Raw genomic sequence first — 12,998 nt, 5'->3', positions numbered from 1 at the left:
TTTGCCCCAGGCCTTTTTTTTTTAAATCTTTTAAATGCGTTAGAAGGTCATAAAACGGTTCGGTATTCTTATGTATATTGAGGAAAACATCTAAAAAGCTTGGGGTGCATTTTGGACCTTTCTTGAAATAATAACAACCTAACTGCAGTTGAAGTTGCAGGGGGATTTGTTGCGCCACATTATTTTTAATATATTTTCTCCATTTCATATAATCGTCACTCAATTTTGATTTATTTTATTTTTGATGTTCAAGAATAACGCCGTATTGAACTACTGCGTAATACATTCAGAAACTCAATGCTGTGATCGGAAAAGAGATTTGCATCGTGTACGCAAAAACAAACCTAATAGCTGCCGGAATATTACGTTAGCACAACAACGCTGTTTTCTGAGCACATGCTTACATCGTTTGGTACTAACGCCGCATTTCCTTTCTTATCATCCATTAAGGAGAATGTGTCACAAAGTTAGACTATTTGTATTTGGGCATAAAGGTGGGGAACGATGACTTTATGCATTCTTGGAAGGCACTTACCCCTGTTGTTGTGATATGGCGGAACGCAATACCGTGCTTCTCGGAAACGGTATATAGGCATACTATTAAAGAAGATGTTCTCCAAAATAAAGACCATGCTCCTTTGGCTATATTAACGAGTGTTTTGCACACTTTACAACGAAGCTTTGTGAATTGGTAAGACCTTTCTACGAATGCAGTCATGTCTGCAGGAACCGCAGATTGCTTCCTGGAAACGACTGTCCATGTTTCCTTTTTCTGTTCCATCATCACTGATGGTACGTTTCCGAAAGTAATCGGCTTAAATTGAACAAATATTGAATCAAATGCAGCTTATATGAGCAAAAATAGTTAATCGGATAAACTTGAATCATTCTAATTGTAGATCACACACGATGCAATAAATCTCCGGAAATCTCGTATGTTTTTAGTAGAATTTCCCTTGGGTATGACAGCCATGACCTGCAGTGCGAAAACCTCATCTCCGGTTGACACGCTTATCTCTCAAAGTGTAACACAAATGCGCACACACTTTTGCTCGGATACCTTCAGCAGTGGTGCGGCATCGAGATTTATCTAGCCGCAACCAGGACAATCCTGCAAAAATCCGGAATGTAACTCACCCAAGTAGGGCGAACCACACTGAGCCGGTCGGTCGGTCGGTGGCGGTGGTCTGTTGCTGCATGCTTTGCGCTCTTCCTCCCTGAACAATAATAAAGATTTTAATCTTTACGCTTGCTTCTCGGAGATTAAAGTGCACTCAGGTGCAGCTCTGTAAACCACCATGCAGAACCGTACCAACAGCAGCAACAAAAGTATCAATGTGGTGTTGCGGTTTTACACCGATGCACAATGAACACCATGCAAGAAAAAATATGCAACGTTAATGGGTAAATGGCTAACATTAAATATTTAACAAGCGCGTTGTAATTCTTGAGATTAAAACATCATTGGACCATGAACATTCGGAATCACTGATTAAACCTTTCGCAGTGGCATAAATCCGAATGAGAAATAAATTGCATGGGAATAGACATGTTTCTAATTGAGTTCAGAGTAAATCTTTGGCAACTTATGAACATATGTAATGTGGTTCGCAGGCTTCCCTAACCCCGAGCCAATTTGTTTCTACCGACATCAACGAGACTATTTTGGCTTCCTTCTTAGAAGTCAACTTTTTCTTTCTTTTCTGACATGCCTAATGTCCATATCCAACATGAACTCGTCTGAAGATTAAAAGGAAAAGTTTCCAACATACTTACGTCCCGGTCCCGGAGCATCCGACATGGCGTATGTATTATTGTATTACCGGATTCGTTGTTGATAGTTGGTTGCTTCTGAGCCATGCAGTGCAGCTGGGAGACAAACTCAACGTGAACTCAACTGAACTGGCTGGTGCAAGCGCTCGGCTCCAACCTGGATGATGTTCTCTGCGGCTGCAGCAAGAGGAAGTTGATGTTTTAAGTAGGATAGTTGGTTGGCTTCTTGTTTCGGAGTGGATAACTTTGAAGGGATTTTCTTGTGGAAAATGGTTGAGGTTGAGTAACGGAACGAATTACAACTTTGTTATTTCTGACATACCTTATTGCCGCTCATCCGGACGGAAGATGTTATCCTGGGTGGAGATAGTATGGACGGTAGGTATACATTAATTCCTCTGCGTCTGCACGGACAAGAATAAAGCAGAAAAATATCAGTAATTTTATCATGAATGCACTTCCTGGTAGTGATTAAAGATTTTGCAATAGTAAGCAACCTTCGCATTAATCAGCTATGTTTTAATGTCTTTGACCCTCCCGCAAACAAGATTGGTAATTCGAGTATTAATTGGACAGCCATGTTTTGGTACTCTCTGAAATAAACTCAAAATAAATAAATTCGAAATCATCGTAAGTGACTATTCGCTTAGTTGACCTCGACTTCGTTTAACTGCCTACAAATCTGGTATAGTATAACTTTGATTTATACTAATTAACTTATCTAAAATCCTTCATAACACATCAATAATGGTCGACAGTAAATTTGTAATCGCGATGCTGTTGTGTTGCATTTGTAGTTCTCGATCTCAAAATCGACTGGTTACTGCCGTTTTTCGTTTGATTGGAAAATTCTGAGATTATTTGGTCACAAAGTAAGAAGGGGATCATTGCTTGAACGGCGTTGAAGTCACTTACATGTTTGTATGGTTGCATGTTCAGATAAATTAAAATACTAACTTATTACGACAATCTAAGATATTACGATTTCTGAGTGTTTTGCAGGCAAAAATTGGCCTCTTACGGGAAACGATCGATAGGGATCGTGAAAACTGTTCAGCATCATATAAGCATAAACCCATATGGAGACGCATGGTTCATTTGTGCGATGATTCATCTTGTGACTAAAATTTTTGGCAAATTTCATCTCATCAGTTTTATTTTAATAAATGGGCAAGTGTGCAATCATTTGTATGGCGCTTGTATTATACTTGAACCTAATTGCATGTTTGCTGCCGCATCAGAAGTCGAGCACATCTGTATATGGGGCTCCATATATAGATGTGCTCGACTTGCGGTTAGCGGCAGTTTGGACCTATATGGTTTTCAAGAAATCTTAAGAATCACGATTTCAAACAGCAGGCGTCTTCTAAGCAATTTTCACAATTCTTTCACGGTTGTTTTATCCACCTCATCTAGTTTCCTGTAGTTTGCTAGTTTGTTATGTTTCTAGGGATCCTAATTTTCTTATGCTAGATAAGCTGGAGTACGAATGCTGTAATATAAAATGTAGAAAACTTCGATTTTTCAAATTCGGCTCGTCCCTATCCTACTTTGTATTTCTATCTTAGTTCTTTCCGTGTTTCACGTTCTACCAAAACGATTCCTACTGTTGTAACCTGCCACACAATCCCAAAACCTCCCGTGGCACCTATGAGAGGTCGTAGGGTTCTCTGCATTTTTCTTAAGTAGGCGTCCAACTAACCATCCTTCCCCTTCCTCAGAATTCGCAAGGACGTGGCAAAGACAGATCTCGATTATTGGAGAGTGCATTGCTTCCATCTAAGAGATAGTGATTAGTCTCTAATCAATATCTGTGGTACTTTCATACAATAGTCTTGACTTGTACCACCTACGAATTTGTGCAAAATGCTCAATGCAAATGCCAATGCCAATGCTAAAACTTCGATTTTTCAAATTAAATATGCGTAAAATTTCCCGATTAAGAAGAACATCAAAACGGAAATCAACCGAGCTTGTCCCTGTAAGATGCAGATGTTCTAGGTTCCCTAAATCGTACAGGAGTTCAGATCAATTGATCTTCAAGGTTAACTACGCCTGGTATGCAATCGGAATCAACCCAGCATGTCCATACAAGTCCCTTGAGTCCTTGCTAGTTATTTTATTAACTTATAACCGGAGTGGCTGTGCAGTACATAAAAGTTTTCTCCATTCAGCTCGGTCCATGGCTGCACGTCGCCAACCACGCAGCCTGCGGAGGGTCCGCAAATCGTCCTCCAGCTGATCGATCCATCTTGCCCGCTGTGCACTTCGCCTTCTTGTTCTCGAAGGATCGTTGTCGAGAACCATTTTCATCGGATGACTGTCCAACATTCTGGCTACGTGCCCGGCCCACCGCCTTGCTAATTATGTGCAGTTCCAATTAGTTTTGTATGTTATATTTTGATATAAGATAGATATTTTATATTTACAGATATTTTGTTGCGTTGATGTACGTGAAACGTTTTTATACGTTTTATAGCATAAGCACGTGTACATGAAGCCTGCTTCCGAGCCTCTTGAAAGGAGGCTTCCGAGCCTCTTGAAAGGAGGCTTCCGAGCCTCTTGAAAGGAGGCTTCCGAGCCTCTTGAAAGGAGGCTTCTGAGCCTCTTGAAAGGAGGCTTCTGAGGCCTCTTGAAAGGAGGCTTCTGAGCCTCTTGAAAGGAGGCTTCTGAGCCTCTTGAAAGGAGGCTTCTGAGCCTCTTGAAAGGAGGCTTGAGCCTCTTGAAAGGAGGCTTCTGAGCCTCTTGAAAGGAGGCTTCCGAGCCTCTTGAAAGGAGGCTTCTGAGGCCTCTTGAAAGGGAGGCTCTGAGCCTCTTGAAAGGAGGCTTCTGAGCCTCTTGAAAGGAGGCTTCTGAGCCTCTTGAAAGGAGGCTTCTGAGCCTCTTGAAAGGAGGCTTCCGAGCCTCTTGAAAGGAGGCTTCCGAGCCTCTTGAAAGGAGGCTTCCGAGCCTCTTGAAAGGAGGCTTCCGAGCCTCTTGAAAGGACCCTAGCAGCACACATGTTCCACATAGGTTACTGCAATTCATATGTGACCGGATTCAGTCACAATCAAGTTGCGGCAACCATTTTTATGAAATTTGTGCTGCTCGGGGAGGCTTCCGAGCCTCTTGAAAGGAGGCTTCCGAGCCTCTTGAAAGGAGGCTTGAGGCCTCTTGAAAGGAGGCTTCTGAGCCTCTTGAAAGGAGGCTTCTGAGCCTCTTGAAAGGAGGCTTCTGAGCCTCTTGAAAGGAGGCTTCTGAGCCTCTTGAAAGGAGGCTTCTGAACCTCTTGAAAGGAGGCTTGAGCCTCTTGAAAGGAGGCTTCAGACCTCTTGAAAGGAGGCTCTGAGCCTCTTGAAAGGAGGCTTGAGCCTCTTGAAAGGAGGCTTGAGGCCTCTTGAAAGGAGGCTCTGAGCCTCTTGAAAGGAGGCTTCTGAGCCTCTTGAAAGGAGGCTTGAGCCTCTTGAAAGGAGGCTTCTGAGGCCTCTTGAAGGAGGCTTGAGCCTCTTGAAAGGAGGCTCTGAGCCTCTTGAAAGGAGGCTTCTGAGCCTCTTGAAAGGAGGCTCTGAGCCTCTTGAAAGGAGGCTTCTGAGCCTCTTGAAAGGAGGCCTGAGCCTCTTGAAAGGAGGCTCTGAGCTCTCTTGAAAGGAGGCCTCTGAGCTCTTGAAAGGAGGCTTCTGAGCCTCTTGAAGGAGGCTTCCTGAGCCTCTTGAAAGGAGGCTTCTGAGCCTCTTGAAGGAGGCCTGAGCCTCTTGAAAGGAGGCTTGAGCCTCTTGAAAGGAGGCCTCTGAGCCTCTTGAAAGGAGGCTTCTGAGCCTCTTGAAAGGAGGCTTCTGAGCCTCTTGAAAGGAGGCTTGAGCCTCTTGAAAGGAGGCTTCTGAGCCTCTTGAAAGGAGGCTGAAGCCTCTTGAAAGGAGGCTTCTGAGCCTCTTGAAAGGAGGCTTCTGAGCCTCTTGAAAGGAGGCTTCTGAGCCTCTTGAAAGGAGGCTCTGAGCCTCTTGAAAGGAGGCTTCTGAGCCTCTTGAAAGGAGGCTTCTGAGCCTCTTGAAAGGAGGCCTCTGAGCCTCTTGAAAGGAGGCTCTGAGCCTCTTGAAAGGAGGCTCTGAGCCTCTTGAAAGGAGGCTTCTGAGCCTCTTGAAAGGAGGCTTCTGAGCCTCTTGAAAGGAGGCTCTGAGCCTCTTGAAGGAGGCTTGAGCCTCTTGAAAGGAGGCTCTGAGCCTCTTGAAGGAGGCTGAGCCTCTTGAAAGGAGGCTGGAGCCTCTTGAAAGGGAGGCCTGAGGCCTCTTGAAAGGAGGCTTCTGAGCCTCTTGAAAGGAGGCTTCTGAGCCTCTTGAAAGGAGGCTTCTGAGCCTCTTGAAAGGAGGCTTCTGGAGCCTCTTGAAAGGAGGCTTCTGAGCCTCTTGAAAGGAGGCCTGAGCCTCTTGAAAGGAGGCCTGAGCCTCTTGAAAGGAGGCTTCTGAGCCTCTTGAAAGGAGGCCTGAGCCTCTTGAAAGGAGGCTTCTGAGCCTCTTGAAAGGAGGCCTGAGCCTCTTGAAAGGAGGCTTCTGAGCCTCTTGAAAGGAGGCCTGAGCCTCTTGAAAGGAGGCTCCTGAGCCTCTTGAAAGGAGGCTTCTGAGTCTCTTGAATGGAGGCCTGAGCCTCTTGAAAGGAGGCTTCTGAGCCTCTTGAAAGGAGGCTTCTGAGCCTCTTGAAAGGAGGCTTCTGAGCCTCTTGAAAGGAGGCTTGAGCCTCTTGAAAGGAGGCCTGAGCCTCTTGAAAGGAGGCTTCTGAGGCCTCTTGAAAGGAGGCTCTGAGCCTCTTGAAAGGAGGCTTCCTGAGCCTCTTGAAAGGAGGCTTCTGAGCCTCTTGAAAGGAGGCTTCTGAGCCTCTTGAAAGGAGGCTTCTGAGCCTCTTGAAAGGAGGCTTGAGCCTCTTGAAAGGAGGCTTGAGCCTCTTGAAAGGAGGCTTCTGAGCCTCTTGAAAGGAGGCTTCTGAGCCTCTTGAAAGGAGGCTTCTGAGCCTCTTGAAAGGAGGCCTGAGCCTCTTGAAAGGAGGCTGGAGCCTCTTGAAAGGAGGCTTCTGAGCCTCTTGAAAGGAGGCTTCTGAGCCTCTTGAAAGGAGGCTTCTGAGCCTCTTGAAAGGAGGCCTGAGCCTCTTGAAAGGAGGCTTCTGAGCCTCTTGAAAGGAGGCTTCTGAGCCTCTTGAAAGGAGGCTCTGAGCCTCTTGAAAGGAGGCTTCTGAGCCTCTTGAAAGGAGGCTTCCGAGCCTCTTGAAAGGAGGCTTCTGAGCCTCTTGAAAGGAGGCTTCCAGGCCTCTTGAAAGGAGGCCTGAGCCTCTTGAAAGGAGGCTCTGAGCCTCTTGAAAGGAGGCCCTGAGCCTCTTGAAAGGAGGCTTCCGAGCCTCTTGAAAGGAGGCTTCCGAGCCTCTTGAAAGGAGGCTTCCGAGCCTATTGAAAGGAGGCTTCCGAGCCACTTGAAAGGAGGCTTCCGAGCCTCTTGAAAGGAGGCTTCCGAGCCTCTTGAAAGGAGGCTTCCGAGCCTCTTGAAAAGAGGCTTCCGAGCCTCTTAAAAATTCTTTTGAAAAGAGGCTTTCGAATGTCTTGCGAGTACTTATGGGCGCTTCCGAGTCTTCAGAATCTAGCTTTTAACTTAAAATCATATTCTTAACATATTATTCGACATTTTTTTGTCTTAATCAGATCGCTCACATTGAGGATTCTCGAAATTTGTTCTGTTGTCGTTTTTTTACCTTTTTCTCACAGACCTTTATACACTGTGTTGGTTGTGGTTATCAAGATTGACTAGGCTTTGATTCACTGATCTCAAATCACCATGCATATTTAGTACAATACCAAACCTTAGAATCATAAACTGAACTATTATTCATACCTAATTGATAAGTTTTTATTGGAACTGTTAAACATCCGCCATTACGCATTTTTGTCCTAGGTACCCCCTGGGGCCAACGAAGGTACCCCAGGGTACATGTACCCCAGGTTGACAACTACTGCATTAAAGGACTGAATGATCCAACTGGATCCAGGCAGAATATGGCTGAACACAGAAAATTTAACTTAAAGGTAGTCCCTAAATTTGACCCTCATCCTTCAAATAAGAACCACAAGAGAACAGCAAACTCAAAATTCAGGGCATCGATACCAGGATCCAAAACAGGATGAAACCAGGATACAACGGAACCACACGAAGTCGCAGGAGATCCAAAAGACCGTCTTTCACAGCAAACCGTAATTTCTTACACCGCCAATCAAAACCCCGTCGTCGTTTTTTATGATTATTTTATTAATGTTGCCTTTTAACAATTATTAACTTTTGATCGATGTTTTCCTTTTAAAGTGTCTAGGTTGAGTTATAATTGGTTGGCACGCAATGGCGGCCCCTCTGACCAACCTTTCCCCTTCACTATATTGCTTCTAGCAGGACCCTAGGTTGGCCCGCAAAGTTCCGTATGATGTGGAAAACTTAATTTAGAATTGAAAAAACACAAAAAAGTTTGTGATGGATTTTCTTGTGGCTAAATTTCATAAAGTAATTCAATGAAGTTCAAAAGGTTTTTTTTTGCAGTATAGACGATCAGCTAGTCGGAACACTCGGTAAAAGCAAAAACAAAATGTATGTAAATGTATAATGTATGCATTATATAATCCATTTCCCGATAATCCTTATATGATCATTCAGACTGTGTGATCTTGATGTGATTTAGTAGAACCCCAGCCATGTTTGATGTCCAATTTGACTAGTACAACTAGTTGGGTCGCTATATCTTCCCACCATTTTGTGACATTCCTTAGCCATACTTTTGGATGCAAGGCTGCAAAGCAAGACCAAGCTGAAGGTGGCTGGGATCGAAATCGAAATCTAGGAAATTTTCGGGCTCCTAGGACATAAAAGTTATATCGTGTTAGTCTCATAACATAAGGCTTGCTGACGATTAATCATCTTTCTTTTGCACGCGCACAGAAAGGACAAAATATGTTTTCATCGCAAAGATAGAAAAATCCACTGAAATTTATGCTAAAAATAATGCACATAAATGGAACACTATTATTAGCGTAATTCCACACGGGATATAGCCTCAATGTATACAATATTTGACGTGAATCGTCAATATTGCATTCAAGTTGTAAGCAATCTTGTTAGGAAGAATCTTGTTTAGCGAAGAATAGCGTAAATTTCCGCATTTCAAATTTTACGCGCTGTTTATTTTTCATTATTTTTTTCTGTGCGGGAAATGCTTCGGAAGCGTTTCCCGATGAGAACAAATCCTATCTCTTCTGTGATTTAAGTTCAGTAAACCTTATACGAATGGAAAAATGGTAGCTTAACCTAAATACCTCGTGTAACTAATAACTGTGAAAGTGCTGAATGAACGAAAAGTGAGGCGGCAATGTCCTAGTGGGGATGTAATGGCAATAAGAAAGTACCCTCGCTTATTAAACAAGCTTTCTCTTTCCCAAAGCCAATTATTTCATCCAAGAAGTCCACTACGTTCCCTCTACTCCTCCTTAACTGCATTCATGTTGCAAGAAACACTTTTCAAGTTAATTTTCCTGTTCCGCAAATTACCCTCCCGCTTTGAAAAGTGAACCACTCCCCGCTTATTGACTGGCTTCCCACTCCCGACCACACCTTAGGATCGCTGTACTATCAAGTAGCAAAGAGTGCTCCATCCCTGTGTGCATAACCCAACCAGCCATTTAACTGTCGGGCCGTGGCCACCCTTCTCGATGTTGTTTAATAATTTCTATTATCCTTTTAGTCTTTTTAATTATTCTTGGTTACGACTCCTGCTGTCCGATCTGAGTTGCATGGATAAAAGCTTTCTCCGTTGGTTTTAGTTGCTTCGACAGACTATATCGGAAGGATAGCGGTACACGGTCGAAAGTGTGTTCTCTTCTTTTCCACTTTTGCCAGAGAAGGAATGAATGGGTACATGGCAGAACAGAGGCTTCTTGATGAACGTGTCCGATTTGCAGTGCTGCTACTAGACAATGCTCGGTGGCTTGGAAATTAAGAGCCCTAACCGGAAAATTGTGGCGATGGTGCACTGCACATATGGAATAACCCATTGGTTAGTAGTGGGGGAGGATATGCGCTACATAGATTTTAACGAAACTCGAATTGAATGTTGAAACAAATGCTCTATTAAGAGTTTCTTGTCGTGGGACATGATTAGCGCTAGGAAGATCGTGTATTTGCTTTGCGCGTAGCTTTGGTAAAAAAGCGCGATCCTCCACAGTTTACAGAAGCCATCAGGCAAAGCGGTTGTGTTTTGTTCTGGTATTTCAGTCGATGAAATTTATATCGTACACCCTTACTGACCGGTGCTGAGGTTTTTCCGCTTCTTCTGGTGGATCATCGGCGCAACATCACGTTTTATCGGAAAATAATAAAAATGATGCCGCCCGATGAATAATGTTGGTTTACTTTCTATAGAACACTCGACAATAAAGCTTTGACTTAATAGTAGTCATTAGGCGGGAGAAAAAGCACCAACCATGATGAAAATTCTCATCTTGTAAAGTTCAACGTTATTCATGCTGTTACATTATTTTATTTTAATTTCCCCACAGTTCCTAGCCAAAAATCAATGCACTAAAAATCGAATCACAAAATATAGATGAATTCTATTTGGATCCTTCTAAGTTATTACTGAATTCCAATATTATGAATCAAACTATACTTAGAATACGGCAATAGCACAATTCCCTGTCCGAGAATGAAAAAAAACTTCTTCCCATCACGTCATTTCCCACGCTTTATTCTCGGCAGAAAGCTTCAATCCGTTATTTCAGCACAAATTCGCTGACACACTCCAGCGAAAAATGCCGCCAGGAGGCAACCGAAGTTCACTCAAAAATCTGCGGTGTCAGAAAGTCAAACCGCAAGAAACAGCCGGCCCCGACTGGATGGTCGGTCGGCCAGGCCGCTCTCGTTGTTCCGGGCCAGCTGTCCGCATTGCCAGCGAGCTGAGATTTTTGCGCCTTGAACTTCGAAGCCCGAAAAAGGCTGTTTCATTTTTGATGATTTTTCTTTCGTACTCGTAGGCTGGCTGCTGGCTGCCTGGTCGGTCGGTGTGGTGAGTGTTGAATCAGAGCCGTGGTGTGGACCAGCATGGTGTCTGCGGCTGACTGTGCGGACGAGTGAAACTTTTAAATTATATAGAAAATAACCACAGCAGCTGGCGCGCCGTCATGACTCGTGGCAATAGGAAACCGGCGCAGGATCCATGGTTTTTAATTTCGGGACCAGCTTCCAACTGTTGGGGTCCATTTGGTCGAAATTGCAATACAATACTTGATGAAGAAGCATGTTGGAGTGGATGATATAAAAGTTAAAGTCTGATTCACATTCCGAACATATAGATCCAAATGTTTCTAGGGATTGATTCGACTTATGGAAGACGTAATTTATTGTAAATGTAAGTTTTACTAATCTGATACTTAGTACTAAAATTCACATAACTACAAAATTGCTTCGTAGGGATTTGGAAATCGAATAATCTCGCAGATTTTCTGAAGCATATGGTCAGGTCAACTCCACCGATTTTTTTTTAATATTGAGCAGTGCAGCATCTTCAGACTTCATTAAAATTGTCTTTAACTTCCGCTTGATGTAAATTTCCCGAAAATTTCCGATTGTACTGATTGCGGCAGTTAGGTGGATTGATATATTTGTTGACGAAATTCACCTTATTTAATTCGTATCGCTATGTATCAAGTCTGAACCATTGTGAGCCAAACCAAGGTAGTTCCCATTTCTTCAGTCATTCGATGTTGGCGTTAAAAATTTTGATTTCAAGAACTCTGCTTCAAATTTCTTGCCAGATCAACAGTTTCTGGATGAATTCATCCACCCAGGGACATCACCTCGTGCTTTGGCCAGATAAAAACTTTGCTTGGAATTAGATCTGTGCGCCGCCGTCGCCGGCACTTATTGACGTACGCCGACGCCGATCAAGGTGTCGGCGGCGCGCCATGCGCCGATTGGCTCCACGCCGCCGAATTTCGTATTTCACGCCGATGATTGGCAAACACGAAAATCACAGTATGTAATGTGTTTGCATCTACCGAACCAATGCAACCTATCATTAATTAAATAGCTGTTATACCTTTAGCAGATTTGTTTTTATCTCTGTAATTTTTACCGGCATTGGCGTGTTAAAGGCGAGGTCATTCAAGAACTTCTGACAACAGACCTACACATCAACGAGCGTAGAGATGAACTTCTAATCTCATATGTAACTTCATGTGGAATAACCTCATTCTGGTCGCATTGAGTGGTTCATCATCTTTTTGAAGGTTTGAATGTTACATATCTTAATTGGTCTAGTGCTTATATTCGCGGCTACAAGTCAACACTATGAAAGTTGGATTTGGATTCCCAGTCTGGTAGGATTTTTTAAACTTCCCTGAGCATGGAGTATCATTGTGATTGCAATTGCATTGCGAATGCAAAAATGGTAACTTGGCTTCTGGAGCTGGAGCACGATGGGACACGTGACCCATCAAATTGAACATTTCCTTCACTCCTACTTGTACTTAAATTGCTAGAATTGTTCTGAGAAAAAAACGGGTTTCATTTATTTTGATAAAAAATGCTCAAAGAAATTTCTTGGTTTTCTTGAAATAATGTCCAAAGGACATCCTGGAGGAAGTTCTGAAGGAATAATTGAAGAAAATTCTGAGAGTATTGAGGAATTTTTGGATTTATTCTCGTAGTAATTTCGGAATGATTTTCTGATGGAATCGCTGGAGAAAATTCTGAAGGAATTCTTGGAAGAATGTCCAACAAGATTCGGAAATTTCTTTAGGAGTTTTCTTGGAAATTCCTCTAGGAATTCGTACGGAGATATCCGAAATTTCATCCTAGAATTTTGGCAGCAATTGGCGGAGAAAATCCCGAAAGAAATACTAGATTAATATCCGAGGCAGAGTAGAGACACTTACGCGAAGCACGAGGGATAGAGAGAATCTCCTTTCAACAGTGTAATCCAACCGGCTAATAAATAAATACGCAATACTATATTTTGATAAACAATTCCCTAATACATTTCTGGGATTACTTGAAATATTTTCCGAAGGAAATCTTGGAGAGAGTTCTGAAGGAATGAACCTGAAGAAATTGCTTAGAGTCTTGGGGAATTTCTGGATCTATCTTCGTAGTAATTTTTGGAGGATTTTCTGGAGGAATCCCTGGAGAAAATTTGTCTATTGTCTAGGAATGTCCAAAAAAAAATCTTGAAGGAAT

The 12,998-nt window shown here is 43.1% G+C and overlaps 1 protein-coding gene across 1 annotated transcript in view; it reads left to right on the top strand.

The window, feature by feature from the left end:
• The window catches only part of LOC134219303 (uncharacterized), a 621,614-nt gene that overhangs the window by 77,469 nt on the left and 531,147 nt on the right, over positions 1–12,998 (top strand). The window lies entirely within an intron of this gene.

This window comes from Armigeres subalbatus, chromosome 3 (assembly GCF_024139115.2).
Source record: "Armigeres subalbatus isolate Guangzhou_Male chromosome 3, GZ_Asu_2, whole genome shotgun sequence".
Taxonomy (NCBI): Eukaryota; Metazoa; Arthropoda; class Insecta; order Diptera; family Culicidae; genus Armigeres; species Armigeres subalbatus.
Note: the sequence above shows the minus strand (reverse complement) of the source record. Positions and strands in the feature narration are given on the sequence as shown.